The sequence below is a fragment of the Pyxicephalus adspersus genome, chromosome 3, assembly GCF_032062135.1.
Source record: "Pyxicephalus adspersus chromosome 3, UCB_Pads_2.0, whole genome shotgun sequence".
In the NCBI taxonomy this organism is placed as follows: Eukaryota; Metazoa; Chordata; class Amphibia; order Anura; family Pyxicephalidae; genus Pyxicephalus; species Pyxicephalus adspersus.
Window position 1 is genome coordinate 49,239,507 of NC_092860.1, and position 27,448 is coordinate 49,266,954.

At 36.1% G+C, this 27,448-nt stretch overlaps 1 long non-coding RNA gene across 1 annotated transcript in view; it reads right to left on the minus strand.

The window, feature by feature from the left end:
- The window catches only part of LOC140326155 (uncharacterized), an 87,798-nt gene that overhangs the window by 59,338 nt on the left and 1,012 nt on the right, over positions 1–27,448 (minus strand). Inside the window, exon 2 of the long non-coding RNA XR_011919793.1 lies at positions 25,801–25,902. This is a non-coding gene — a long non-coding RNA (uncharacterized lncRNA). The remainder of the gene's footprint in view (positions 1–25,800; positions 25,903–27,448) is intronic.

Genomic DNA, 27,448 nt, shown 5'->3' on the forward strand with positions numbered 1-27,448 from the left:
AAGAACGGCACAGAGTGATCAGAAGGGGAATAATCTTTCAGAATCTTTTTTTTCTAGATTTTCCTCCTTTAAAATTGGGTGCGTCCTATATTCCGGAGCGTCTTATATGGCAAAAAATACGGTAAATCAAAATATGGCTACGTATTTATCGGGGTTGGCTGATATAGCATCCTGCTGCTGAATGCATGGACCATACCATGTGCTGATTCTGTTAAGAGCTACTCGTTTTTTGTCCAGATGGATGGGGAAAGGACAGACTGCAAGCTTCAAATATAATTAAAATAGGCAAGTAAAAACTAGGAAATTAAAAAACTCTAAAGAACAGGTTTGAATTTCTGACAAGATTAATGGGGTTTTTACGCATATTTATTTAATAGATCAAAGAGAGCTATTTTATTATTATGGATAACATGTTCTTTAAAGTGAAACTTTTGTGAAAAAGGAAAACATTTCACTTTTACTGATGAGAAGCCCTTGATCCACAACCCGAGCCCAGCACGTCTTGGCTTCCCTCTTTTCCATTCTTCTGATGTCAGGCATGCACAGAAAGAGCAGCTCGCCAACTCATGGGATACATTAAAGATTAGAGCTGAAGATATAATATGTGAAAATGTTATTGTATGGAAATATCGAATCAACCTCCAAAATCAAAAGCTGCACTGTTAGATAAGAATCTGTTTCAAAATAATATGATAGAACATATTAATCTATTAATCAGACCATATACAAAATAATATTAGTATTATTACTAACTTCTTTTTTTTATTGAAAAAGTATAGGATCCCCAAATTTAAAAGCTGCAGACACACATGCAATTATTGTCGTTGGAAAGGATCTTTCAGGATGGAGAGGGGAGGGGGAGAACGACAGAGCGGCACCCTGCTGCTCTCTCCCCCTTGCCTTGCATTAGGACTGTTCGTCGTCCGTGGATCCGCCAGGTTGGTTGTTCGGACGATGAACAACGGGTGCTGTACACACGCCAGATTCTCGGCCCTGAGCCGATTATCGGGCGAGAACCATATTAAGAAAATATTCAAGACCCACCATTAGTGTTTTCTATTAGCTACATTGTTCACAAAGCAATTACCGTATTTTTCGGACTATAAGACGCACTTTTTCTTCCCCAAAACTGGGGGGGGAAAGTGGGTGCGTCTTATACACCGAATACATGTTAAATATAACGGTAATTAAAAAAAATCATACTCACCCGATCCCGCGATCCTGTGGGCTTCTTTGAAAAGGGGGGGCTGTCTTATTTGATGGCCCTGCCTTATCATCGGGGAAACACGGTAATTATTCATGCCAAGTATGAAATGATGCCTCACTTACAGTATAATTGTTTGTTGTAAGCACAAATCTTCTCAAAATCAGTCTGTACAATTAAATAAGATTGATTTACTGATTGCAGCCCAGGGCTGATTTCTGTCACCTATTCAGGTTGTTGCATTGGTAATATATTGTTTCAGTTAGATCCCACAAAATGAAATAAGGCATAAGCCTTCTGTGTGACACCGGTATGTCTGCAAACATATTTACTCAATCAAAGGGATTTAGAAGATAAAGATGGTCTGACTAAGGCAAAAGAAATGAGAGGGTAAATGAAGTAACAGAGCAAGAACCAACACGACTCTCCAATTTTATCACCAGTGCAGCAATATTGGTAGGAATATTCTATACAGACTGGATATACCTGTTTCTATATACATTGTTACTTGTGTATACATGCTTGTATGATACTTGTATTGATTTTTGTTCTATTCAGCATGCAAAAAGTTTGTTAGACACTCATGTGACTGCTTATCAATATTAGATTTCAGGTATTGTCACTGAAGAAGTGCAGCAGATCTCCAGAAGTCCAATATAGGCTGGTGGTGTCAGGCCTTTAGGCGACCTGGACTGCTGGGCTCTTTTCAAAAAAAGGAGGGGGTTCAATAATGGCACAGGGCAGATTATTATTAATATTATTATTAATAATAATAATAAACTGTATATATAGAGCGCCAACATATTACGTAAAGCTGTACATTACATAGGGGTTGCAAATGACAGACAGATACAGGCAGTGACACAGGAGGAGGAAAATACCCTTCCCAAAAGAGCTTACAATCTAAGAGTTTGAAATAGGGCTCCAACACCAGCACAATTTATACAAGTACACAACCTAAACACATGTTTGACATCAGCTATCAAATGCAGGTATTAGGTATTTATTAGGTAATACATGATTGGTAGTACCTAGTAAGCCACTTTTAAGGTATTCCTTTACTTCAGTCTTTGCAATTGAGAACAGAATGGGGAACTCTTAGAATACTTGATTCATTTTTTATTGTTTTCTGTCTCAATCTAAGTGGCATAAAGTGAGTACAATCTCCCTGGCAGAGACAAAGACAGCAGATGTTCTGACCCTTCCCAATTCTTTTATTTCTGTCTGTGTTACTGTTCAAGGTGTTGATCCTCCCTCTCTATTCCACTGATACACTAGGCCTGATTTATTTAAGCACTCTGAGTCTGGAAAAGATAGACTATCATGGGTGAACCTAGGTGATCCATCAAAGCTGTAATGGATTTCTTGAAATGATTTGCAATTTTGTAGCAATTATTTTCAATCCTGGACCAAATGCATTCCAGATTCTCCCATGAGAGTCTATCTTCATTAGTCTTCGAGAGCTTTATTAGGTTTCCCATCTGTACTGCTTTTCCACTACCAAAAGTTCTCAGACTTTCAAATGATGACTATTTTCATTAAACCCACTTTACTTGAGCTGTCCTGAACCTGACCTCAGCCAGGGAATAATTTTTAAATGAGAGGTCATACAGTCCTCTGCATGTTCCTGCATGTTCCTTGATCCAAGATTGACTTTTTATTCTCCCAATCCAAAATGCTATTAATCCCTTAAATAATACATTTGAATAGAAAAGTGTCCCATACGTTGTTGGTTAGATGTTTTCTCATTATGGTCACCAGCCTTTTTTTCAACAAAAGGAGGAAAAGACTTGAAAAGAACACTTAGACCATTAGGGTGGCTATGCTGCTTTGCAAGGTTTTCCTGGAGGCCCACTCCAGGAGTGCACACTCACATTTGGGACAACAACTTGACCCATTGAGGCTGATTTATTTAAGTTCTCCAAGGCTGGAGAGAATACACTTTCATTAGAAAAGCTGGAAGATCCAGCAAACCTGGAATAGATCTATTCAAAGACATTTGCAATTTGTTAGCAAATATTTTCAATACTGGACCAGATCCATTCCAGGTTTGCTGGATCACCAGGTTCACTGATGAAAGTGTATCCACTCCAGCTTTGGAGAGCTTTAATAAATCAGACCCATATATAGGCCATATGGGTGTCTACCCACCCTGCTCCACCTACCAGCATTAAGCTTGACAGCTGGCACTTAATGAGAACTTAATGTTCTTTAAATATTATGTTCTTAATGAGAATTGATCCATTGTGTACATTATTATATAAGTGTTATTAAACTGACGTGTTCACTGTGCACCCTTCAATTAGAAGTTCAGGGAAGGGCCATTGAGGCTTACACAGCATGGAGATCTTGCCAACAGTAGGTCTTTGGTCATAATAGAAAAAATCCATTTCAAATGAACCTAGCGAGAAAGAACTTGATTGATCATGGTTTGTTCCTACTAATTGCTCTACTAACCAGGAACTACAAGAGTATGATACCAAGTCAAATTCAGTACACAGCTTTTATTTAATGAATAGAGAGCAACTTGTAATGAATAGCGAGTAACTTCATCTTAGGTTTTTCAAGACCTAAGATTAAGTTAGTTATACAACAAAATGCTTAGAATAACATGTTAGTATCATGATGTTAAAAGAGGTGAGGGCCACTTTACTCAGTCTACAGTAACGTGTAGAATGTGTTTATTTAATGTTATAATCTTCACAACAGGATACTAATTAGATTTGCAATGAGGCTGTGAAGGGCATTTCGTTCTTATTTTTTTTTTTTGCTAATGGTGAAACACAAATGTGAATTTTGCATGTAAGTAATTTCTTAATGTCCAGTAATTCACTTCATTATGTTATTTTTTGCATGACTAACACCTAAGCTTTAAGTATATATATATTTATATATACATATATATATATATATATATATATATATATATATATATATATATATATACAAACCAAATGGAACATTTAAATAAAAATTGAAGACTAATGAATCAGGAAACTGTCAACTTTTAAATTCAGGTCTGTCTGATATTTACAGCATTGAAAATCTCTGGAAATTAAATAACACAAAATTAATCAATTCAACTACAGACTGTGTCATACAGTGTTAAAAAATTAAAAAAACAATTTGCATGGTTTGCTCAATTGTTCTCTTAAGTTATCAATTCATTAAACATTTTATGTTGATGATTTATTAAGCCATGTCTAGGTATATGAACTGACAATGGTTTAATTCAACTCATATCGCTATAGTAGAAGATATGAACTTGTCAAACTGTTGGTTGTATAGTCACATTCATTTAACGTTGAGCTGCACCATCTTGAGTTAGGTCACATCTGCCATTTCTCAGAATGGCTATGCAGCCACAGCACATTCTGGAGGTAGTAAAGGGCTAACAAAACCTTTCTCTCCTTACTCCTCCTACAGACAGACGATACTTTGTTTGATAACTACACTAATCTACTGGCCTGGTGCTTAAGCATGGTCTCAGGAAAGTAACTACGGAAGTCAAATACACCATAATGCCATGGAAAGACTGTCATATGTCTCTGGAACATTGGTCCTGATTTATTAAAGCTCTGCAAAGCTGGAGAGAATACACATTCATCAGTGACGTTGGGTGGTCCAGCAAACCTGGAATGGATCTGGTCTAGGATTCAAAACATTGGCTAGCAAATATACAAATACATTTCAGTTTTGCTGGATCACTCAGCTTTACTGATGAAAGTGTGTCCTCCCCAGTCTTGAAGAGCTTAAATAAATCAGACCTATTAGGTTAATAAAAAATAAAAAAGGGTAACTGAGTTGGAAAAATACATTTTTGCACCTTGGAGAGTAATGTAAGATCAAAAAATGTCCGTAAGATGAGTTCTAGAAGAATACCCAGACAGCACAGGTCCTGTGAATGGTGTGAGCAGCAGCTATAGTTCTTTATGCATAACATTGTCAATATATGGAGGGGGACCCTTATTCCTCTTCCAAGAGGTTTCTGCTGTCCAACTTCCTCTGCTTCCCCCAAGGTGGTTATTATGGATTGATTGAGAAAGTGTGATGGGCGACCTGTTCATGGCTCACTGGAAATTGGCTGATATCTGTCTGATTGGTGTCTTGGAGGAAGAGGTGGTTTGAATTGAGCTGGGTCATGTTCTTCATGACATTGCCAATGTGCTTCAGCTGTAAGGAACCACAGATGTGCTAAAGCTTGCTAAGAAGCCAACAACCATTCTCTACAACCCCCAGCTAGTACCACTATTCCTTTTCTTACTGTGATTGCATAATAAAATTATTTTTGAAAATATTGGATAAACACCAACAGTTGTGCTAAAATGAAGAAAGGAAGACAAAAGAAAGAGGTTCTGGCTCCAATTGAGTAACGGTGTAAATCATAAATTATGTATTTATACATATTTATCAAAAAAAGTACATATGAAAGTATATCCAGTATAGGTATTAAGGCACAAGATTGGTAAATTAGTTCCAATCTAGTGCTTTATTAACTAGACAGGGTTTACTTTCATATGTACTTCTTTTGATAATTATGCATGAAAACGTGTGTGTAAAAATACATAATTTATGTTTTACACCATTACTCAATTGGAGCCAGAACCTCTTTCTTTTGTCTTCCTTTCCTCATTTTAGCATATATACTAAAAGAGGTAGCTCAGTGACTTACTTTTGGAGGTGTACTCAACCAAAACCCTTTCTCTGCTTCACCAACAGTTGTGTCCTTAATTTTTTATTACTTTGTATTAACACAGTTAATAATATTCTTTTACAACTCCACAGACTTTGTTACTGCAAATAGGGGCAAATCTCAGATGTACTTTTTTATTGGTGTGATTAACAACAATGACTGTCCTAGGGGAACTTTTTTTATTTATGGAATAAAAAATGATCAATAAAATAGCTTTTATTTTTAAACACATTACCCGAATTTGGACCTAAATCCACTGTTTATATTTGTACACATTGTTGGCGGAACTAAGTATACAGGTGCAGTTGAAATTTTTTGGGGTGAAAAGAACAATGGTCTATTTCAAACACATCCCCAGAATACATTATATTATATGTACAAACTGTTCCTGAAACTAAATATAAAAGTCCATATATGTTTGCATTTTTAGAGGTATGAAATTCAAAAGAGTATTTTTTAAACAAGTTACCTAACAGAGAAATAAAAATTCCTGTTGACAAATGCACACACTGTTACTAAAACTTATAAATGTCTAGATGTACTTGACTTTACCTGAAATGAACAAAATTGACAGCAATTGCGTTTTTCACCTGTATCTATAATTCAAATTCACAGGTGTACTAGCTGGCTCTCGTGTGAAGATTCTGATTGTGCTGACTTGTTGTGATGCGTTGTTGTGTGTGGCAGTATTTTGCAACATGTGCATTGGAGGTGTGTATTCTAAAAATATGAATACATCTTTTCTTCCACCCAGTTGTTCCACTCCCTTTTCGTAAAGAACAATATATCTTAATTGCTTTATCCCTTTAAAGTATATTTTGTGATGTGCTAGATTCTCTATGTATATAATATATGTATTAATCTCAATTAGACTGGCTTGATTACCTGCTGGTTAAATTATCTATGTTTATTAAAATATGCTTTGCCCTAACGCTAAATCTTTACTGTCACTGAAATTTTACGCATGTATCTGTCTTAGAAATCTTTGCTAATTTGTCAATATGCTTCCAGGAACGTTGTCTGCAGACTCTGTCCTTGTCTGCCCTCTTGATGGATTGGCTGAACACATGTAAAGAATAAAAGGAGTAATACTGCTTGTCAAAAAAAGAATTATGAATTCTCCAATTCAGTCCAATGTTAACTGTTTTTTTGCAGGCAGTTTTTGGGACACATGTACCTTTGTGTTGAAAAAGTACCGTATTTTTTGCCGTATAAGACGCACTTTTTCTTCCCCAAAACTGGGGGGGGAAGTTGGTGCGTCCTATACGACAAATGTGTTGTAAAATAAGATACTCACCCGATGACCGATCCTGCGTGTGTCTCCTGTCCTCACTGACTGCAGCGTGTGTCTCCTCTCCTCTCTGGCAGCAGCGCGTGTCTCCTCCTGGCTGCAGTGCAGAGCGAAAGAAGCCGGCACAGCGCCCCCTGCTGTTCCCTGTCCTAACTGCCGTACAGTGGAAAAAAAGCACAGAGTGATCAGAAGGGGAATTTGAATGACACAGAGTGATCAGAAAGGAATTTTGAATGACACAGAGTGATCAGAAAGGGAATTTGAAAGGCATAGAGTGATCAGAAAGGGAATTTGAATGGCACATGAGTGATCAGAAGGGGAATAATCTTTCAGAATCTTTTTTTTCTAGATTTTCCTCCTTTAAAATTGGGAGCGTCTTATACGGCGAAAAATACGGTATCTATCTCATGGCTTTTCATTGAAACCACATAAGGCAAGTGTTCCTAAATAATAGAGCTAGCATGAACCAGATTTGGTGAATCTTCTCTTAGAGTTCTAAAAACTGCATCTATTAAATGTGGGTATAGTGTGTTTACTGCAAGCACGATTTACAGAGAACACACTGCGGCTTCAGTGGCCCCATTGGGTATCATGTATTCAATATACCCGGCTGGTATCTGTGAAGTTTGCAAGAATATATTTCATCCAGTTTACGATGCATATGGTATTTCCATTTACTTTATAATCTTGGCTACTAATATGGCAATTTAATAAACATAATCTTCTGTTGGCGATGATTCTACAAGTTTGACCTTGTCCTTGATTTGACGCCATACTATACTGTTGTGGCTTTCAAAATGTAGAAAAAAATGGCATGATAGAGAATGTTTGGAACAACGTTCCTGGAACTATAGTGATCTTTTTTTTAGTAGGTAAAAAGCAACTGGAAATTTGCTGGAAGACGGTACAGTAGAAAAATTATAACTTTGTATAATAACATGCTAGTGTCTGACATTTCTTATCTATACACAATGAATCATTCGTTTTCTAAGAAAGTTGCTTAAATTATTGGGAACACTGCAGTTTGCTACTCTATTAATTAATAACTTTAACATTTAACATTAACATTTCTTTTTTGAAAATTATGCTTATTCACATACATTACTGTATATTTATCCTAGATTAAAAAACCTAAATGCATCACAGGTATCCTATATTAAAGAAACATTTCCAGGAAATGCAATATTTGAATTTGCAGCAAGAATGGAAACCAGACACAATTAGTTACCTATGTATACTTCTGTACCTTTTGTGGAGCAGCCGGTGACCCCAAAACCCACAGATCTCTAGTATTGACTTGGAGTAGGGAAAAATATTAGGCTGTCAGGTCTGTATCTGATGTAGAATCATTGATTGTCACATCCCAAATAAAAATTGAGAATCTTTGTAATGACTGATAGTTATGATGATTTTAATAGGCTGAGACATGCCTGCACCTAAAATTTAGCAACCAAAAAGTCATAATTCCTAAAGGGACAAATAATAATTCTTAAAAGTATTTTTATTAACATACTACACAAAATGTAGACAAAGTAAAAGAATAAAAAAGCATGTAGGTTTTCTATAATTAGAAATTAAAGTATGGACCCTTAGGGTCTTTGCTATCAAAACTCAAAAAGTGTAAAAGCATAAAATACTGTGTTTCCCAGCTATACTTTAACTTCCCTCAAGTGACAATAACATGTTCAGGGGCTTTGCAATTGGCTTGAAAACTTGAGATACATGTTACCAATATTTTCATTGAAATACATTGTCTTTATATCCTCTCCTCCTTCCTGTGTCACTGTCTGTATCTGTCTGTCATTTGCAACCTCTATTTAATGTACAGCGCTGCGTAATATGTTGGCGCTATATAAATCCTGTTTATTATTATTATTATTATTATTAATAATATTTGCGGGGGGGGGGCTTATTTTTCATTTTAACATGAAAAGGGGGGGCTGTCTTATTTGATGGCCCTGCCTTATCATCGGGGAAACACGGTAATACATTGTATACAGTTGGGGTTAGTCAAGGTCACTTTACGTGACCTATAATGATATGAACTCAAATGAACAACATCAATTTGCTTTTACATGTGGGTTTAATAGTCTTTTGCACAAAAAGGTTCATATCCAAATTACTCTTTGGGAACATAGCTTTTGAAAAATGTAAATTGTCAATTTAAATTATACATTGGCAAATAAAATGTTTCCTTTAGAGTTCCCAATAGCTTCCAGTCATTAGATGTCTCTCCATTTCCTGGTAAAATGCTATTTTCTTGTATGATCTGGTATTAGATTGTAATCATATTAACATAACAAAACTTTAAAAGTGTGTGCTGTCTTCAAAATGTAGTTTTCTCATCTTTGAAGAAATAGGAATTTAGAATCCCAGAGTTGCCATCCTAAACCCCACAGGGACATTGAACTAGTACACTGTTTACATAGGCACATGTTTTTATGCTTTTATTACTTTTATTTAGCTTTTTTATTGCTTTTTATTTATTTTTTACAAATAGTAGAATAAATCATTTTATTTTCTAATTGAAGCCAAAGCCATTTTCTTTTTGTAACTTGTTTATTTTCAAGAGTACAAGCTTACTAAGTAGTGTACAGTGAGCCTTTAGCATTATAAGCTGCAATTACTCCTCTACTGCCACAAACGTGATTTACAGGGTCCTCCTAAGATAGGATACCACACCTACTATTTGATGTTTATCTTTTTGAAATCTTTTCTCCAATTCATGTGATGCCCTAATTTAGCTCATACTGGAAGGCAAAGAATCTTTAGCATATACTTTAGGCTCAGATATCTCTAAGGTTTAAATAGGGAACCTCAGACAAGAGTGTCAGGGATACCTCATTCACTTAAACTACAGATTATAGTTATGAGAATCCAGGTTTGTAAAAAGAAGTAGAGTATCAGATCGTGAGATCAGGGGACTTGTCAGATAAAAAGTGAGTACAGGAAGAACCGGTCAACACATTCTAAAGAAATTTAGCTAGCAGTTTAGGAAACCTAATAGACCAGCAAGACCAGAAACGTAAATTACACCAAGGTTGGGTACCTTAGGTGCAGATGGGTGAACTGCCCAACACATATCAAGTTTATAGAGATTCAACCAATTCATTTAAAAGGTAAGGAATGCACTACATAAACTCTAAAACAGCAACAACAATTTCTTGAATAAAAATTTTGGTTCAGTGCAGTATATTGTATAGTCTAGCTTTTCTATGTTACATTATGAAAAAAATGAGTAATGTTGCTGTGATTTTTATGTGCCTTTTCCTTTAACAGAATTTATACCATTGTTTATCAGGGAGGTCCAAAGGATTTCCTGCTTTTATTTTAGTTACATTTCAAAAACAATGAGTAGTCACAAAATAGTTTCATCCAGAGAGCAATAATATTTAAAATATTTAGCATATAAAATTCTGATGAATCCTGAGTTTGGGTAGATTTGGCACAAGGAAACATGTACTCATTTCCATGAGTGTTTCTATTTGTGTTCTTTCCTCAGATGCTTCTGCGTAGATGCTAACAAAAGTTCTCTGTACTTGCCTTGACCAGGATTGAGTTGAAAAGAAGAGGGGGAAGAGGTGTAATTGCAATTACCTTCATTGTACCATATTACCAATTCTTTTAAATAGGACAGACAACATTTTGTTTTTGTTGGAAGAATCATGGCCACAGGTTTTCACCAACTTGTAGATAATTTATTGTTTTCTTTGTCACACATATCCCCAGCCATAGTGGGTTATCTTTCCATTGGTTCAGTGATCAACAAAAAGCAGTTGTATTTGTTTTCATCATTTCCTTAGGTCATGAAGAAACTGACCTTCCCCATTTTTACTTAATTAGGCATTGGCAAGGTCATGTCATAGGTTCCAGCTTTTATGACAACAACACTGAATGCCCTGCAATAGAGCGTAGACCACTTTTTGACCAATCCAGACCGACTTGACTGTCTTTTAAAGTTTCCATGCCAAAATTTAGACACTGCTCTTTTAATTTAAGTTTAGTCATGTTATTTACTCTATGTGGTATGGTGGGCTGCCAGTGAAGACATGACACAGTTTGCAACCATACAACTCATTAACCATCAAATCAAACCATACAACAATTAAATCTAGAAATATTGCAAAAATGGCTTAATATCACAAATCAAAAGAAGAATATCTCCAGATTATTCCTTCCAGGATGCACTATTAATATATATGAGGGGGACCGCGTAGTGTGACCATTTTTGTAAACTTACAACAGTTGCTTCCAAATCAAGCCCAGGAAACCTAACAAGTGGTTGTTTCCTCATGGGTCTAAACCAAATCACCTTTTTCACCAAAAAAATGAGTGACCCAATACCCGGACAATGGATCCTAAAAGTAACCAAAAGAATGGTTAATGTGTTCCACTTAAACTAGCTAGGGTGGAGTTCATGGAAATGAACATATTTTTCTTAGCAGGAAATGCCGAAAATAATTCCTTATCCAAAAGCCTTGTCTAACCTACGACAACTAGCTGTGACCTAGTCAAAGCAACATGATTAAATTGTTTCAGTTTGTTTATTTTTCATTATATATACCTGTACATTTATTATTTATAATTAATATTGATCATTTACCTGGAATTGTTGGCGACGTTTCTGTGATCCATCTTCATTTAGACTTCATTTCTCAAATGGTCAGTGTTCAAAATAGACATCTGATATTCATTGGCTATACTTTAGGAAAAAACATTTTTTCTTAATGTACAATAAAAAACAAAAAAAACAGGAGAACATCACCAACAAAACTGCATTGACTATATTCTGTTAAAATTTAGTGAATTTCCAGAAGTTTCTCATGTGTGCACTTGAATGTTTTTTAGTTTTTCAAAGCTAAAGTTAGAATTTATCTGAACAACAAATCTGAATTTTAAGTAGTCTGAAAAAAAATGAAAAGCTTTGCTTAGACAGTTTTCCCTTGAGAACCATTAGTCCATACAGTTGTTGCAGTGTAATTAGAAGTAGCATCTGCTATTTATCAAATCAGGAAGATAAAATATCCCCAGAGACAACACTTAAAAAGCCTAAGAAACTTTAGTTACAGACTCCTACTATTGTTATGGTTAGTATTTTTGGTTTAAGATAAAGTGGGGAAGGACTTTAATAGAACTGGCAGGTTTTACTACAGTTGAAGGCTTCATAGTAGAGATTCCTTCACTTCCTGTCTGCTAAAAAGGTTTCTGCTCCATTAAAGGAAGTGAAGGGAACTCTCTAATAGCACGACAGGAAAAAGTAAATCAAGTTTTTAGAAAAGTAGGGGAATGATAAGTTTTATGTCAGATTTTTATTGCTGTGCCTGTCGCTGTTTTTCTCCTACTCTCTGTATAGTAAAAGACTGACACAAGAACAGGAATTGGAAATATTTCTAATAGAAAAGAAAAACCCCATTCTCCATGTCACACTTTCACTAAGCCTTTAATAAATTTTTGGATTGTGTCCATTGTCCTTTATTATATATTAGACTAATTATACATCAATTTGTCTTATGTTTAAAATAGAGTGACATTGATATGTACCTATATGGTTTATGTTATGTTTGTTTTACATTCATGGATGGTATAGATAAATATATTGTTATGAATGCATGTCTCACTCTCCAATATGGTGAAACGCATCAGGAGAATAGATTCTTTCCCCTTGTTCATGAATTATTTACACTTACCAGAATTTACATGTGCAATATTTCTAATGTAACAGTTGAACTCTGTTTAGTATTTATTTGACTTTAATTAAACCAGTCTTTTGCCGCCAACAAAAAAACTTGCTTTCTGAATCCATTTTAAATATAAGCTCAAACATTTTGGTTCAATGTTTTTGGGGTAGTAATACTTTAAAGTTTCACTGCTATCTATGTCTATATTTGCTTGCTTTGTGAACAGAATATTTTCAATGAAATTGTGGATAGCAAAAAAAAATGACTTATCTTAGATTTTGCTGGAGCAATCATCAGTCAGTGTGGTGTACTGGATTAGAAATATGGGGCTTCCATTGCTGATGGTCTTAGAATACTAATTGCTTGGTTGTAAATAACTTTGATATTGTCTGGAAAGAAAACACAGACTGGCTTCAGTTTATGTCCATGCTCCTGTGTGTGCCTGTAAGAAAAGATTTGTGCAAGAGCCTGCTCATGTGTTTTTGTGCATACTTGGGTTATCACCATGTGCAAAACACATGTGTGTCCCTTCCCAGGTGTGTGTGCATGCGTCCCTCAACTGATGCAAGACAGTCTATTTAAACTCAGTATCATGCCTGCTGCCTTGCCGAATAGTCTTGTATACTGGACTAGCCCTGTATGCATCTCATCAACATTTGGATTACTTGTGGCGATCTAGATCGTACACTGACCGTAAAGGTAAATCACTACTGTTGACACCCTTGGCTTGTTACTGGACCTGCTTTATCTCCTGCCAAGTACTGCACTTGCCCACACTTTTCTGATTCCTGCCTGTTACCTGACCTGCCTCTGATCTGCATTTTTACATCTCGTTTACTAGCACACTATGAATTTTGGTTTGAGAGCCTCTCTACACACAGCCTTTAGATCCATAAAATCTAATACATTTAAAGAAGGGAAGGTGCCTGAGAGAAAAAATCTCCTAATATTAAGTGCAGCAAGTGATGTGGCCCTCCAATTCATATGTATACATTGACATGTTGGGTTGACGGTGGAATTGGCAATGATAGGTCTGGTCTCCACTGGATTCGCCATCTTGAAAGATTGTGGTAGTAGTTGTGGCTATTTTAGGTTTTAATATCTGGCAGATATGATCTTAAACATGATACCAGTTTTGTCAGTCCGGAGGAAATTTATGTTGCCAAATATATATGAGATTGGATGTAATATATGTGAGATTGGATATAAAACGGTAAACATATCTCTGATTAAACAATAGTTACAATAAGTTATGTTTTTATTAAAAAAAAGGTATTATTATTAACATTACAAGGTGGTATACCTTGTAATCAGACATTAAAATTTGTTTGTTGTGGTTTATGCCAAAATGGCAGATCTGGCACTAAAAATACATATTTGTCCCTCTCTTACTAACAATAAAAAACATTTGGCAGCAGTCAATGAAATTTTCTTTGTTTTAGTGGCAACATTTCCATCATTTCCAGGGTTACAAGGCTCAAATATAGAATAAGAGCACATACCATAACTGCTAATTCCAGTGTATTTCTGTGGAATTCTGTCTCTACTGTGAACCACCAATACAGCATGTTCATTTTTGGAAAATGCATTCATATTAATTTTAAGAAATTTCTCTTTAAAACAGTAATTTAAACAATGTTATTCTCTGTAAAATGTAAAAAATACCTCAGGACACATTTTTGGTCAGTAAAGGCACTGGACAAGGGGGTGATTAAATTACGACTCTAGTGGGTGAGGATTAGCGAGAGGTCAAGACTTTGGTAACAAACTGAAACAAGTATTAGAGAAGCACAAAGAAGAGGTCTTTCATTATTGGAAGTATAAAATGACTGTCAGGTCCACTTTAAATATTTTCAGAGGATCCATTACTCTTGGCATGTTGGAATTGAAGGAAGTGCACCTATTTGTGCACCTATAAGTTCACCTAAACCTGAGTTTGACTTAATAATCATTTAAAAGGCAAAATGCAAACATATTTCTTTATGAGCTCTGGTAATTATATGCTTGGGGTTTCACTTTTCACATTGGAGCAATCTATCTTAATATGCATTAAATGACATTTACAAAAGTACCTGTGTAGTATTTTTAAGATAATGCCAAAAAGAAATACGTTTCTGCCTTTGACCACCTGTTGGTAGCCCTTGCAATGGGAAATGCATGTCGTCTTTCCCTTCTGGCAGGACAATATGTCCCTAGATGTATGCCAGTGCAATCTGCTAACATAAATAAGGATCTGTAGATCTAGCTCACTTTAGCATACCTTGGACATTGTTAATAGCAAATACAAAAAATTAGCTGTTTGTTGCATTATCTCCCACTGATCCTGGTAACCTTTACTTGTTCACAGAATCCTTTACTTATCCTGTCCTTTTGGTTTGTCGGGTCTTCACTTCAGATGATTTGTACCTTACCTTCCTATCATCCAAAACTTATCCAAAAAAACTGCTGGACTACTAATATAGTGATTTAAAATTGTTTTTGGTGTCATTTGCTATTTGTTGTTAAAAGCAAATGGTAGAACAACAATCCTACAATTCATTGGCTCAAAACCAAGATTCCCAAAAGGGGATCCAAAGGGGACTGTACCTCTCCAGCCCTCAGAACACTCTAAGGCAGGGGTGTCAAACTCTGGCTTGGGGGCCAAATCTGGCCCCCAACGTCCATTTTTCTGGCCCCCAAAAGGTCCTTTTTTTGGTCCCTAAATATGAATGGCAGCTGGCCTGCCCCTGCTCCAGGGGATCTTACCATACTAAGCACGCCTTATGAGAAAAACCTTATGAGTGAGTGAGACATGTGGCAAAGACCCATTTGTTTATTTGTCAGTTCATTAACAGTTGTCAGCTGATTTAAAACATTAAAACATAAAATTCATAGTTACTTTATTGGGCTCCTCTAAAAGATTGAAGAGTCTTTAGAATTTGAAACTAAAGTGATTATTTGTGGTTAGTGACACAGAGAATCCTCATGTGGAATTCCTCTACCAATAAATGCACAGTTACACCACCATCCAGGAATATCCCCGGTCAGACAACAGTTGGCATGCAGTGTATTCCATTTCACAACTACATGGGAAAGCATGAACTGGCAGAAATCCACTAGCTTGCCAGGAAGTACTGAACAGCCGGCATAAATGATACCAGACAGCTACTGATTATAGGAACTGCTTTCTCACCCCATGTCACACCACTGACTAGATGATCTCAGCACTGGAGCTGGTAACATTCTAAACATATCATTGACTATTGTCACTGTGCCCTTAGGAGATTAATCTCAGTTTGCACTCATCTGTATTCTGGAAACATGGATTTACATTTCACATTTCATTTAAACAATTTGCAAATAATGAATTGCGTTGTAAAAGCATCCCATATGTACACTTTTGACCTTTGAAAAAATTTACTACTGAAAGTCTGGCCTGTCATTTACCAAAAGGCCACAAGAACATGCAAGATGTCAGTAAGAACTGCCTGCAAGAGTGCTGCCAGTACTAGCACAGGTCCAAACCATGGATCAAAGCTTGTAGAATCCCTGTAAATAGATCACTACATATACAAGAGAAAGAACCGTCATGCCTTGTGTTTCACCTTGAATCCTTACATAGCAGCATTTTTAATATTGTTGTTTCATATTATGATTGGAGTTTTTTTTCCATACTAAAATATGTTTATTCAACTATATTCAAATTTTTTTTACATTTTTCAATAACATTGCACAACATAATGGGAATTTTTAAAAAAAAGGTTTGTGCTATATATTTGTTCAGTGCGAATTGAAATGGACAAACAAATTGCTATAAATGGGTGAACATACTTTATGTACTTGAAATAGACATGGGCAAATGTGCAGAGAAGTACGCTGTAAAGTGTGTAAAGTTTGTATATTGTATTGTGCTTTATTATTGTTCTACTCAGTCAATTACAGCCAATAGAAGTGTACTTGCCATGCCATGAATATAGTAACTGGCTGAAAAGTTAATGTGTATCCCCAACTATCATTTATAACAGTGGTCGCCAACCTTTTTGGTTCTGCAGGCCACTAAAATCGCCAGCTCCTGACCGCGCATGCGCGGGGATCCAGGTGTCAATCAAAGGGGGAGAATCCCCCCTCCATTGACATTATCCTGACGTAGCCCCGCCGACTCTCCCATCGCAGATCTGAGTCTGCAATGGGAGAGTGGGTGGGTTATGTCCAGGGACACAGCCAGCCCACTTTCCCAAGCCTGGGACTTGTATGGGGACGTGTTCCTGCAGGTCTGGCCGGTGCCAGCGGGGTCCTTCTCCTGAAGGTTTGGGGATTTGGGGTTCACAAATCTTGGCCAGGACACTATCTGTATGGAGTTTGCAGACTCTCCCTGTGTTTGCGTGGGTTTCCTCTGGGACATTAGATGTGAGCCCCTTTGAGGGACAGTTAGTGACATGACTGTGGACTTTGTAAAGCACTCCATATTATGTCAGCACTATATAGATACTATGTAATACTATTAATAATAGACACAAAGTCACAGGAAACACATGCAGTGTGGACACGCGCGCACTCGAGTCCCGGACCGCGGTAATCCGCGATCGCGGGTCGCGCGTATTATCGCGCTTCCAGCGATCGCGGATTTCAATGATGAATCAGGGGCATTGTTGTTGAATGTAACAGAGGATGCAGTCAAGTATTTGCTCGGTTATACAAAGAGTACCTTTGCAATAATTATTGCTTTGGTATTTTTCTTTGATGCATTTTCTGCTACTTGATTAAAAAACACTGATTTACTAATAATTGACGGCTAATTAGAAGTGATCTGCTATTAGGTAAATAAGACAGTGGAAAGTCCCCAATGACCTGTGTTTAGCTGTGCAGCTTGCACAATGCAATGTGTAAGAAGGCTGTAGGAAAGCCCTGACTGCACCAATATTAATATAGAGAGAAATAATGCTTTATTTTATCTAGTCTCCCTTTTATCTAGTCTACTCAATCTGGTCATGCACAAAACAAGAGAGAGTCAACTCTCTGCCCAGGCTGCATGCTATCCCACCAACCATATCTGATTCATTTCTCTCCTAGGGGCTCTTAGGTATCAATTCACACAAAAAATATGGGAAAATCTTTCCGAAGCCGTATGTCTCTAGTCCATGCATTAGGAGCATGTACAACTTCACTTTGGAGTTGTTCACTTTTGGTATCTTCTTTCATGTACGCCAAGGGGAGACAAATATGTAAAGGCCAGCTTCATCCAGCCCCATTCCAAAAAGGTTTGTATTGAGGAAAGGATAGAAGACAGACAGGCTTTTGATAGATCTTCTTCTAAATTACGCAAGATCACAGGCGACGCGAAACCCGCGCGTACATGATCTACGCAAACAGGTTTGTTTAATCCATTTAAGGGTGAGAAGTCGGCAGAAACAGTCCTTTTGAGACAGGCTGCTGACATCGCGTTCTACACCATATAAAGACCAACAATAACATTAAGTGCCATACTCCTCTTTTACACATCATCACTGTGTAATCCATTAATCTTAGAGAATCCTCTTCACGTCTTCTTTTTCCCTCACAGAGTTAATAAAATGACAAATTTTCACTATACACGAACGAGTAACATGTATGTAATAAGTTCTTTTACCTGTTTCAACCTCTACATATGCAAAAACCTTTTTGTTTGGGCAAAAATAAATTCTTGTGTAAAAATGCCTTTGTGTTGTATTAGATACCTTTTCTAACAACCGTATCTTCTCTCCATTAGCGGTCTGTAGATAGCTTGATAAACCTTATACTCAACGGTTATCGCTGTGTATATGAACAGCCATTGGTTAATCAAAGTTGTAAGTCTTTAATCTTGATTATTTTATTTCAACATACCTTAAACTATTATTTTTTAATACCTTATATTTTCATACAATTTTATAAGTTTTAAATAATAACTTAATATCATCATTCCCAAACAGCACTTCCAGAACCCATATTCTCCATCACACATGTCAATTCGGTAGAGCTTTCCTCTTACTTGAAACAACAAGGTATGAATATTATGACCTCAGTCTACTTCATAAATAGTTTGTATTATTAAATTAATTTAATAAATGGATTAATGAATCCATTAAACACATCCTATTGGCTGATAAGTAATGACATTTTTTTATTCCTTTCATGTAGAATTTCTGCAGATACAAGGATTTGATTTCCTTTCCCTTATAGAACCCTAAAAGGATAAGTTAGTACTTGTAGAAATGTAATTACTATCACACACAAAAATATCAATACCAAAAAGCTGTAACCCTTAATCACTTACCATCTAACTTATATATTTATTTGTCATAGTTACCAATACCCCTAATATACTAATACTTGAATTATATAATTATAGGAACAGAGGTATACCCTTTTTTCCATGGGAATAAAATATGTCTTCATTCACCTCTCTATAGAACTTTACCATAAGCATTATGGTCCTTAACCCCAACATCTTTAATCTTCAAATAAATTTAATACTAATACATTACTTATTTTGTCAATTTTCAGAGATTTTTAAGTGACCCTATTAGGATTCCTTGACATAGTTCTCCCCAGGTGCCCCTTACTCCAGCTATTATGCTTGTCCCAAGTAAAAGAATAAAATTATATTAGCATAAATCATTGTGAATAATATATGTATATACTTCTGCGATATCATATAGTCATGTAATAGTAAAATTATTTTTCTGATGTAAGAATAAGTTAATATCAAAGTTTTTCACTGTAATTTTACTTATACTTTGTTGGTATCAACAATCCTTTGATTGCAACTATCCCCTGAGGGAGCCCAAGGGCGAAACGCGGCCTTCAGTATTTTACTTTGGAATATATTTCTGTTTTTTTATTGTATTTAGTTAGTAGATTAGCTTAGAAGATATCCTTCCATTAATATTCAAACTTTTTAAATCAGGCTTGGGAATTACCTAAATTATCTATCACAACAGATCGAGAACCCCTCCTGAAACTCACCTTATTCCTACTCTACTGAATTATATACCCATGACGCCTGAATGGGTGATTTGAGATCCTTGATGGTGCAGGGGTGCGTTTTACAAGAGGGAGCTAAGAAATTAGGACTACTTTTATCAGAGGGGGATAGAAAGACGGTCCTGCATTGTTGGCTTGATTTTAACCCCCACAATGGGTTTTTTCTGACCAAGTTGCAGGAAGTGTTTAAAGTGGAATGGACAATGTGGCCTTGCACAAAGAAACCAAGACCCAAATAGTCCTTGCAACATGGGAAAGCTTTATCTCGACTCCTAATCCACCAACCAAGGCAAAACTGTATACTTGTTTTCATCATACAACTTGGTACCTAGGTAGGGTCTTGGATAATGATCCTCCAATTGATGTGGTCTGAGACTCTAACCCTTGTGTGTATGACAAGCAATGACGTATGTGCTTTTGTTATACCCTCTATTTGTCTCCTCTGAATATGTTATTTTTGTAACCAACTAATGTAAAACTTGTACCTCCAAAGGTGATACGATTTGTGATAGTATATTGTTACTCATAAGTGTGTTTTAGTTTAACACCATATATGTATATACTGTTTCCACTGTTTGATCTCAATAAAATTAATTTAAAAAAATTATAAATATAGCTTATACATATATATATAAATATATAAATTATAAACTCTGGCTACCATCTATCATTTTTTAAAACAATTTACGGTACTTCAAAACTGTAGATGTATATATATACACTTTTTTGGTTGCCATTTCCCCAAACTTTGGCACTACTTTGCTCTGTCCAGATCAGCCATGCCATTATCTAGTAGCCACGTATCAACATACTAGGAATTGTATGCACACAAATCTTACTACATATTTAGTATGCTGGATGACCTCACATTCCCAAATATTTTACCTTCAATAGTAATTTAATAAATGAATCTGCCTCCTTGTGCTGTTTGCCAAGTTTATAAAGAATGAACAGAATCACAAATGAGAAACATGTACCAGAAAGAAATATGAGCTGCCTTTGGTTGCATTCCCATGTCTATATTACTCAGTTATGAGAACAAGAAGACATCTAAAAATTGCGAAACCTAGTGAGTGTTACTATATAGCTAATCAAAAAGCAAACACAAAATTGTTTTTTTATTCAATGCTAAACAGAATTGGAGACAGACAGGATGTAATAACACCTACTCTAGGGTCCTAGCTGAGGCTCCTAGTGTTACTTGTAATTCTATTCTCCGTCTGGAGACTGGCTGCCAAATGAGAGAGAATAAACTGTAGATGTCAGGGTCACTGGGCCTTAAATCATCTGTACAACACTCTCCTTGCTTAAAATAACCCAAAAGAACATGATTACCATCTGATTACCATACAGTGTAATTCCTACAGCCCATAAACTAAAGGACCCAGCTTCAAGTGCCATTAAAATCCCTTTCTACTTTTTTATGGGGTGTTCCTGCAGGATCTTAGTCTCTTACTAAATAAAGGAATATCCACACCATCTGCAGTTGCTTAAAAATTACTTTTTCTTTTTAACAATTTACGAGAATTACTTTTAAACACCAGGACAGCACTTCAAAATCAGCAACACCACAGTTCCCAAAAGGAATCCAATTAATTATCAGACATCTCTGGCTTCTTTACAAAAAAAGATAACTCATGCAACTATAGCAATACTGAAGATAACAGGATAACAAGGTAAAGATAACGGAATGGTTGGGTAAAATTGGCAATCATATAGATATAGGCACCTTCACCAGAGAGACCTCAACATAGGCAAACTTTCTCGGATGGCTACTTGTCCTTGAACCATGCTCCCTGAAAATCTCTTCTGAAACTGCCCCTGATGCATATTCCATCTTCCAGGTTATGTGAAACTGTGTTAAATCTGGCACAAAGAAGCAGCATGACCAACCACTCCCTAAAACTGAGTCAATATGATATCTCACCCCAAACTGGAATTTTTATCCTCAAATATACTAGGAACAAAATCAACTTGTTTCAAAGACCTCCACCTTTTGGTATGTCTGACAGAAACATGCTTTTTACCACTGAATATGACTCTGGCCAACACTCCAGCCTGAGAGCATCAAGAACCTTATCTTCCACAAGTCCCACAGTATGACTCATTTAACCCTTGATTCTATTGTGCCTTCTGCCTTCACCATCACTTCTTGCTCATGCTGAAGGCAATGGGGGCCCCTAGTCTGAAACATGCCCCTTCTCCTGTCACACATTGCAATGCCTACTCCATCTGCTGTGACATCACAAGTGACATCACTCACCATAAGGGTCTTTCCCCCCATTGCTCTTTACTTGCCATGACACCAGGGAAGGAGATGAGTTTACCCATGATGGCTGCCTCCTGCTTGGGCAACGTAAGTGCTGCCACATGCCAACTAATTTTTCTATGCACAAGGCATCTGCCTGTGCATAGATCCGATCTAGGAGTGGCTTCAAAACTAAGAATACCCACTAACAAAAAAGGATAAAAAAGTTTTGCTATCGCATTGATGAGTATTACTTTGTACTTCAATGGCTTACCTGAAATTACCTAATGCCTACTTTATTTTGATCCCACCCTATACAAACCTGCCTCATTTTTCCATGTACTCAGGACCTCCACTATTTAAGGCAGAACATTTTTTGAAAAAAAAAACATGACTGGTGAAAAATCATTGACTCCTCCACAGCCCAGTGAGTCCCACACATCTCAGCTTCTATCTTCTTTCTAAAACTGTGATGCAACTACCCCTGAAGGCTGCAGGTTTCTCCTACACTCTATTCTGCCGTGGGAGTGGTGATGGTTACCTGCCCAAAAATTTTTTACAAAAAATAATAAAAAGAAATAAAAAAACATCTATTATATAAAAGGTATAGCCACCCTTTATTATAATGGTAAAATGTTAAAAAGATCTCTTTCCCACCAGGGTAGGACTAAAGTCCTACACAGTTAAATGATATTTGTTACAATAAATAGTTTTGTATTTAATAATTTAAAAAGTCCACTTGTTTGATTTAGTCATTCATCTGAATGTATAGAATATAGTGAAGAAAAGACAATAGCATAGACTTTTGAAAAAATAATTTGTGATGACTGAGCATGGTTTCCATTCAAAGCATTTCTAAACGCTTTTCTAAACTTATATGACTCATCAGCCCAGTCAAGACTGCAATATTATTATTCGGGAAAATAACAGCACCTCAAAATTCATTGACACCTCTAAATCTAAATTAAATTTAGGAATAAAGGAAAGCTCTGTTGATAGTGTGTCTCTTTCATTATTTTATCTGAAAAACTGCTGAACTTGAAGTAAATAAAAATACACAGTTTTGTATGTATTAATATATATCATAATTTTAACGCCAAACAGTGCAAGTGCCTGAATTTGATATCACCCTTTTGCAGTCCCCGTACAGACCTCAGATTGGGGGAAGGGAAAGCAGCACAAGGGGCAGTAGTACTGCAGTGCAAGGTGCATGCTGATAGCAGAGAACACATAGTGACTAAAAGATATGCATATTAGTGTGCTGCATCTCATTTTACTCTATAGGCACTGGCTGGGTGTGAAAAGAGATTTGTAAATGAAACTGCATCCAAGAAAGATCAGGTCCCTTCCATGTTAGGCAGGACTGTTATAGCAAATCTATGTATATTTTGGAATTGGAGAGAAAATTAAATCCCTTCTCCAGAAAACCATGTTGTATCATTTAGCTTCTGTATCAGTGCATTTAGCTGTTTCCCAGAAATCTACTTTTTACATTTTTTTATTTTAAGGTTTGATATTATAAAAAAAATGTCAATTTTGTATTCTTCCTATTTTGTATGCTGACATTATATATGACAAGTACATACATGTGTACAACCTAACTATAGACACACAAAACAAGCGTAGAAAAGCCTTATTAGAACAATGCTATTATTAACAAGAACGAAGAAAAAAAGCCTCATAGTAATTCCCAGGGCTCAAAATATCTTTTTCTGACTGAGAGTTTGCCAAAAGTTTGCACTTGTAGTTTTTCTTACTTGTATGCCAATCTTCATTCCAAAAAGGAATTAAATAAAAGTAATTCTTAGCTGTGATTATATAAAAAATTCCTTGGAATGTAGACGTTGAAGGTCAGCTGCAGACTCGTGCCTCAGTCTTAATGTGACCCAGGCCTCCTGACTTCATAAGGCCTCTTATAACAAAAAATCTTCTGATGGGAAATTCTAGACTAATTCCCCAAAGAGATGGATGTCAGCCAGAGAATAAGAAGACTGATTCTGGCCTTTTAGTTAAATACATTTCCTCTGAAGCTGGGTTTGCCTTGGGAATTTCTCTGCAGTAACAACGTGACAGTTCAGAGATGTATTTATACGTTTGAGATTAGACACTGCACCAAGAGTAGACAACAGCCATCAGCTCCAGTAAGACATTGCCGCAGTCTCTTGACATGTGTTTGTGAAAAGACAAATAAGCTGCATACCACTAAAATGATTAAACTTTTGGAGAGGAATTCTGGAGTTAGGTAGCTGGGAGCTATCAACTTCTGTACTAAGAAAAAATTCCATACATAGGTGCAAATAGTTCTTCTGAAAAACAAAATGCGTCGGCTCTGCTGAAAAAAAAACTTAAAGTGTTTCAAAACTTATTCTAATAAGGCAGCCATCATAAATACAAACATTATAATTATGATAAGAAAGGAAATGTATTCAATTCATAAACCCAGAGACCCTGTAACCAGAGCATTTATTTCAACAAAAAAAAATAATTTTATATGTGTTTTTAACATATGTTTTATATTTTCATCTTTAAAAGCCTCTATATAGACATTCAAAAGCCTTTATACTGCTGCTGGGCACCTTCATCTTGGATTTGTGTAAACCAACCACGGCAGATTCTGATACCAATTCTGAAACCAACCACGGCAGATGACTGATAAGTCAAATGATACTCTTTGACTACCCCCCTCCCCTTGACAATTACATAAAAGGTCATGTAGGGTGGTGAAGAGAGAGGGGAAACATCTGGGTCAGCATATAGGAGAAGAGAGCTATGGCATAAAGGAGGAAAGTTTCTAACTATTTCAAAAGCACTTTGCAAGTCAATAGACTAGTCAATAGACTTTCCTAGAAATTTGTATTAAAAAAAAAACTCTTGCTGCAAAACGAGGTCCACTCCTTCAGCAGATGACACTCCTCTTCCAAGTTGAGTGATACTTGGCAGTATTCAACCCAATCATCATCATAAATAACATATAGTTAGACAAATGCCAAGTCATCCTAACTTCTAATATTTTATGACATTTTTTATTACAAATGTTTATGTGTGCAACTTGTTTCCTGAAGAGTGAACAAATGAATATTTCTGGCAGTTAATGACATGTTACTGAAATATGTAAGAATACACAGTTATAAATATTACCAAAACACTGACTGAACATTTAGTACAGATTTTCATCAGGATGGCAACTTGTAATAGTACACAAAAAAGCAAATAAAATAAAATATATTAAGTGATTTCACTTTGCAGGTCACCAAAAGTAGTTCCAGAGTAATAGAAAAAGCATAAGATTATTTTGTTTTTTTGCAATCACGTGTTCACTACTACCGTAGTAAAAGAAGCCTGTGAATTATCTGACTTCCATTTCCTACATAGTATGTTATAAATAAAAGTGATACGCTGACCTTTTATTTATTTATTTACAGGTATACAATAAAGGACACTACTTATGCAGAATATTACAGTAATAATTTACGTTTTTATGTGTTGTTAAAATTAAATTATAAAACCAATAACTCTAAAACTCATTTATGATGCCAAGTTCTGTCTCCATGTATGTATAGTGTAGATATCGCTTTAACTGAACAGGTATAGGTTCTAAACAAAAAATATTGTTAAGTTTAAATGAATCACAAGCCTTCCATCAGGTACCTATTAAAATGACAAGAAGTGGTATGCAAAAAAAAAATGTCTGCAAGTCAAACTTACACATATGGGATAATCTTCAGTCAAAAAAGGTCCAAGAACTACACATTCTCCACAATCCAGGGGTGCACTCCAAGTAACATCACCAGCGCATACAAAAAGTAGCTGGAAGTTTGAAGATTTTATTCTAGTGTTTAGTGTGTATTTGTGTTGTTTTTTTATTATTAGGAGTGGAGGGTTTAGAAATAGGTGGAACTGCATTTCATAAATATTACCCTCACAAATTACAATGTACAACAGCATACTGTATGATAAATGCAAATACAAAAATGTGGAAAAAACCTCAGACATCACTAAGTAAAGCATTGGTTGACTTAGGTGTAGATATAAGACAATAATTGTTTTAAGAATAGATACCTGGGAGAGGCAGCCTGGGTATTTGATTTACAGGAACAAGCTGTACAGATAAAATATTATCCAGTGTCTGTTGTTATTCTATTTGGACTATGAAGGATAAACTGTACAGTTATTTTTATTCTGACCTGTGTTTCATACTTTTATCATGCTATCTTCTACTAAGATTGGCATGATAAAATGTTTTGCATAGGAAACGTTAAACAGTACCATATTACATAATAAGCAATGTTGGTGAACACCTAATTTCACCAAAATGATTTCCTAAGCTTCCTTTAACAGCTCTGTTAATGTTATTTAATAAAGAAGTGCTAAGTACATATTTGTAGCAACTATTTCACATTCTGCAGTCACATGTTAAAAATAGAAAAAACTTTTGGTTGTCATTGATATCTTAAATCAACATTACATTACAAAATAAACATTAAAGTAGACCCATCATTGGATAATATTTCCATGTACAGAGCACATATGCTAAATGTAATTGTGACAGCTTAATATTACCACTTAAGAAGATCACAGCGCACCTCCTGATATTGCATTCATCGTTTGTTTTCCAGAAGGGCAGAGCCATCTTTGTTCAGTTATTACCATAGTTAGCATGAACTTTCTGCACTGAGATGATACAATCCTGTTGTCTGTAGCTGTATTCACAAATATCTTGTAGGGATTAGCTCCTTACTTGCTCTCCTCACTTTGTGACTTGCAACAAATGTATATTGTTAAATATGTTATAATGTTGTATATGTGTCATGTCAGGAATTCATTCATACAGACTTGTACAGCTAATGAAAGGTGTAATTTAAAATAAACTAGGGTTTGCAAAAAAGTCTACAAGGACAGTGGTAAAAGTATACAAAAATGAAGGGTATAGAGCCATGTTCCATTGTAGGATCTTCCATGTTCCTGGCAGCACACATGACAACAGGCGATTACCCGATCACCAACTCTCTCCTTGACCCCCTCCAGTCTGGTTTTTGAGCTGCCCATTCCAATGAAACAGCCCTAACTAAAGTGGCCAATGACCTCATCAGAGCTAACCCTCAGGGTAACTTTTCCCTCCTTCTTCTCCTTGATCTTTTCTCCGCTTTTGACACTGTTTATCACCCCCTCCTAATCCAAATCTTGCGCTCCATTGGTATCTGTGACACTGCTCTCTCTTGGTTTGCTTCCTATCTGTCTGACCGCTCCTTCCAAGTCTCTTTCAATGGTAATTCCTCCTCACCCACTCTCCTCCCTGTTGGTGTTCCCCAAGGGTCAGTCCTTGGACCGGTTCTCTTTTCTCTGTACACCTCCT